The 4937-nt window shown below is 39.0% G+C and overlaps 1 non-coding gene across 1 annotated transcript; it reads right to left on the reverse strand.

Annotated features, from left to right (window-relative positions):
* Positions 1–847: 847 nt before the first annotated feature.
* Positions 848–954, reverse strand: LOC121211972 (small nucleolar RNA R71). Its single transcript, XR_005907186.1, has one exon. It is a non-coding gene; the product is annotated as a small nucleolar RNA R71 (small nucleolar RNA).
* Positions 955–4937: the final 3983 nt, after the last annotated feature.

Genomic DNA, 4937 nt, shown 5'->3' on the forward strand with positions numbered 1-4937 from the left:
AGATAGTAATTACTAGTACTTTTAGTCCTCGTGGATACGATATTTCCGGTCTCATCATAACTATACTATTGTTTGATAGGTGCACTTGCCTTAAGTCGAACTTTTAGTTAGTTTAATGACCATCAAGTTTTTGGCGCCGTTACCGGCGACTAAGGTATTAGGAACGCTTGATTTTTATTACTTTAGCCATTTTTACTTTTATTGCAATTTACTTCTTGTTTTTAGTTTAATTTTTCTTTTCTAAATTTTTCTTTTTAATTGCTTCTGGAAGGTGTCTCTAGTTTATGACTAGGAGGAATCTGTCAAAACCTTTGCTTTTTGACAGTGAGATCGAGAGCATAGCTTGCAGAAACTGAAGAGAAATAAGGCTAAGTCTACAATACATGGATATCCATACTACAACCGAAGAGATGGCTAAAAATTAAAATAATTCACTCCCTCCTGTGGTTGTTGCAAATCCAGTGAATCAAAATCCTACTCTTCGTACTATGTACGACTATGCTAAGCCTAATTTAATGGGGGCTTAATCAAGTATTGTTAGACCTACAATTGTTGCAAATAATTTTGAACTGAAACCTAACATTATACAAATGATTCAACATTTTGTTCAGTTTGATGGTTTGTAGGATGAAGACCCAAATACTCATTTGGCCAATTTCTTAGAGTTCTACGATACTTTCAAAATAAATGGCGTTTCTGATGATGCCATTCGCCTTCAGTTATTTCCCTTTTCATAAAGGAATAAGGCTAAACAGTGGTTGAACTAGTTACCATGAGGGTCAATCACTACTTGGGAACAATTGACTAAAAAATTTTTACTTAAATATTTTCTGCCGACTAAAACGCTAAACTGAGGAATGATATCTCTTCTTTTGTGTAGATGGATTTAGAAACTCTTTATGACGCATAGGAGAGATACAAAGACTTATTGAGAAGGTGTCCTCACCATGGGTTACCTCTTTGGCTACAGGTCCAAACTTTCTACAATGGTTTAAACCCCTCAACTAGACAGATGGTCGACGCAGCGGCCGGTGGGACCTTAAATAACAAAACACCTGAGGAGGCTTATGAATTCATGGAAGAGATGTCACTGAATAACTATCAGTGGTAAGTCATGAGAACAAAGCTGACGAAAGCAGCAGGTGTTTTCAACCTCGACGTGGTCACTATGCTATCAAGCTAGATAGAGCTTTTAAATAAGAAAATTGATGGTTTGTATGGTTCCTCGCAGGTATATCTAGTGATGCAGTGTGATACAAATGGATGAATAAATGATCCAAAATGCCTAGCTTACAACGATAGTACTATGAACGAACAAGTCAACTATATGGGTAACAACTCTAGACCTCAAAATAATCCGTATAGTAACACTTACAATGCAGGTTGGAGGAACCATCCCAATTTCTCATGGGGTGGTCAAGAAAATCAAAAGCCATATCATCCTCCAGGTTCTCAACAACCACCTTACCAACAATAGAAGAAACCGAACCTTAAGGAGATGTTAACAAAATTCATCTCGGTGTCAGAAAAACATTTTTGAAATATCAAAATAGTGCTTAAAAATCAACAAGCATCGATTTAAGGTCTCAAGACTCAAATAGGTCAGCTTGCCAAGCTGAACTCAGAAAGACCACAAGGTAGCTTGCCCAGCAACATCGAGGCTAACCCAAGAGAGCACCTTTATGTGATTACCGTTCAATATGAAGGAGGATAGTTGAGTCCACACCAGAACCAAGGCAAGAAACTATGGTAAGCCAAAATAAGGTGGATGAAAGCCAGAACAAACAAAAATCGGTAAGCAGAGGATACACACCTCGCGTGCCATACCCTAAAGAGACTAAAAAAGACCGCACAGATGAACAATTTGGTAAATTTCTTAACATTTTAAAAAAGTTACATATTAACTTACTGTTTGTTGAAGCACTTTCGCAGATGCCCAACTTAGTTAAATGTTTAAAGGAGCTTCTAGCAAACAAATGGAAGTTAGATGATTCGTCGCATGTGGAATTAAATGCAACTTGCTCAGCAGTTCTACAAAATAAACTACCTAACAAGTTAAAAGATCCAGGAAGTTTTACTATTCCTTGTTTAATCGATAGTTTAAATATTGTTAATGCTTTAGCTGATTTAGGGGCAAGTATAAATGTCATGCCCTATAAAATGTTTAAACAACTGGGTATTGAGAAACCTAAATAAACTAGGATGAGTATATAACTGGCAGATAAAACCATTAGATTTCCTAGGGGTATTGTTGAGGACATACTCGTTAAGATTGATAAATTCATTTTTCCATTAGGCTTTGTTGTTTTAGAGATGGAGAGGACGGTGAAGTTCCTTTAATCTTGGGACTGCCGTTTTTAGCGACTGCTAGGACTGTTGTTGATGTTGGTACAGGAGAACTAACGCTTCGTTTAGGTGATGACACAATTAAACTTCAAGCTCGTGATTCCATCAGACTATCTAGTGATCGAGATGATATTACGAATTCTTTCCATAAGAATAACATCTTGGCTCAAACTTCTGTGCAGGAAATCCCTAGGGATAAAGTGATGGAACCACGAACAACTCTTGAGGAATGAAGATTACAAATCGAGGAACTAGATGAATGGTGAACAAAAGTTAAGGAGAAACCGAGAATACACGATGAACCAAAGTAGTGCCATGACAAAATTAAAGGTGAATCGAATCAACTTAAGGTTGGAGATGAAGTACTATCAGATGAAGCAGACCCTCGTGTTGCCACTTTTGAACCTAATAGAGCAATCCCTTTTTACGGTACTCAACGTTTTCCTATACGGTACAGTCGAGGTAATTCATTCCAAATTCGACACTTTTAAGGTAAATAATACTCGTCTAAGACCTTATTTTGATAAAATTGATAGCAGGGATGATGAGTTTCAACTCCTCGAACCACCCTGACCATGCAAATGTGAGGTGAGTCGAGCTTAGACTATAAATAAGAGTTTCTTGGTAGGCAACCCAAGCACTAACACCACTAACCCATTTGTTTTATCTACTTTCTGTGTTTTTATACAGGTACAGTGACCCACACAGCATGGACACACGGGCATGTCCTTGGCCGTATGGAAACAAGGCTGAAAATTTTCAAAATCGACATACACATGGGCGTGCGACATGGCCGTATAGACTACACGGCCTGGACACACGGGCATGTCTAAGGCCGTGCAAAACCTGGAGCTTACTTTTTTGAATTTTAAACAAGTAGAGAGTTACACGGGTAAGGCACACGGCTGTGTGTTAGGACACACGGGCGTGGGAGAAGTGAACAACGTAGCACACGGCTTGGACATACTGGCGTGTCCTAGGCCGTGTGACGAATGGCATTAAATTTCCCAACTCACAAGGGAAATAATCGAGCCACACGGGTGTGTGACACGACCTTGTGGCCCAACACCGGGCTAAACATGATCGTGTCACCCCTTTTTAACCCTAAATGTAACACCCCTCACCCGTATCCGTTATCAGGATAGGATTCAAGGTATTACCAGAACTTTAAATTTAAAACATACTGAATTGACTCACCATGTTTAGTTCAGATTTGAAACTTTCAGACATTCACATCTTGTCCCTTAAATGGACCTTCAAGGCCCTAATATACATAGATATAGTTCGGGATAGGACCGGGAACATTTAATAACTTTAGAAAATTTCCTTAATTAGAAGTGTCACATGCCCGTGTATGATGGGCTGTGTGGTCACCTACGCCCGTGTGGCCTAGGGCACGTCCATGCCTCTAACCCATGGGCAACACTGAATTTTAGGCACGGCCAAGACATGCACCCGTGGGCTCACCACGTGTCCAAAACTTGAGCATTCTGTTAAATTAACATGGCCAAGACATAGGCCCGTGTGTCCTACCCGTGTACTAATTTGAGTTAAAGTTTTAGGTGCAGGGGACACACAGCCATACCATACGCCCATGAGGATAGACCGTGTGTCACACACGGCCTAGACACACGCCCGTGTGTCTAACCATGTAGACCTTAATAGGCTACTTTCCAAGCCTTTAGTCACTCCTTTCTACTTCCTCTTCTTCTTATAGATACCAAATTCAAAGTAAAACATGACACTTGTAAATGATCTTGGTGAAGTTAGTTGTATGAAAACCTCATATCATTGGTTTTATACAAAAAGGTTATTTCCCATCTAGTATTTATGGGTTCTTGTGTTGTTGCAGCACATTCAAAATTTGGCTCGTTTTTGAACTCATTGCCAATTGTAGCAACCCATTATATAAAAACATAAACATGCATATAAAGGCAGGTCATAGCCTACTTTCAAATGTGCCAATTTCAATGGCCTTATACAAAAAGATGAATACATCTTTACATGCCTTCATTTGGCAATTCAAATGGCACATATGACAAAATACTCAAAGCCCTATACATGCCATTAACAAAATAGAAGTGTCTTTATATCAAAGCTTGACTAGTTGATAGTGTGTTGCTTCTCCAACTGTCTTCTAATCCTTATGAGTCATTGAGCTCTGTAAAATAGGGAAAACAGAGGGGGTAAGCATTTTCATGCTTAGTAAGCTCGAATAACCGGAAAGTACACTTACTGAGTGATTAGCATACATCCCACTTAAATCATGAAATCATCAATTATGAAGTGATTTCCTATCACATGCACTCAATCAATGAGTTAGACACATAACAAAGCATCATTTAATTTATGTAGATGAGCTCATCATTCATCATCTTATTGAAATACATCATATTAATCCCGTTGAGTTTTTAGGAAATCTCGATGCAATACCCATTATCCGTCAATTCTTACGAATGATCATTTCACATATATGCACTCCCGCGAACCTCACATCTCATGGCAGGATTACCAGTCCAGGCTAAATCCCCCATATCATAAACTCATAAGGTGATGTCGGGATTACCAATCCAGGCTAAATCCCTTATAGC

Source organism: Gossypium hirsutum, chromosome A12 (assembly GCF_007990345.1).
Source record: "Gossypium hirsutum isolate 1008001.06 chromosome A12, Gossypium_hirsutum_v2.1, whole genome shotgun sequence".
Classification (NCBI taxonomy): Eukaryota; Viridiplantae; Streptophyta; class Magnoliopsida; order Malvales; family Malvaceae; genus Gossypium; species Gossypium hirsutum.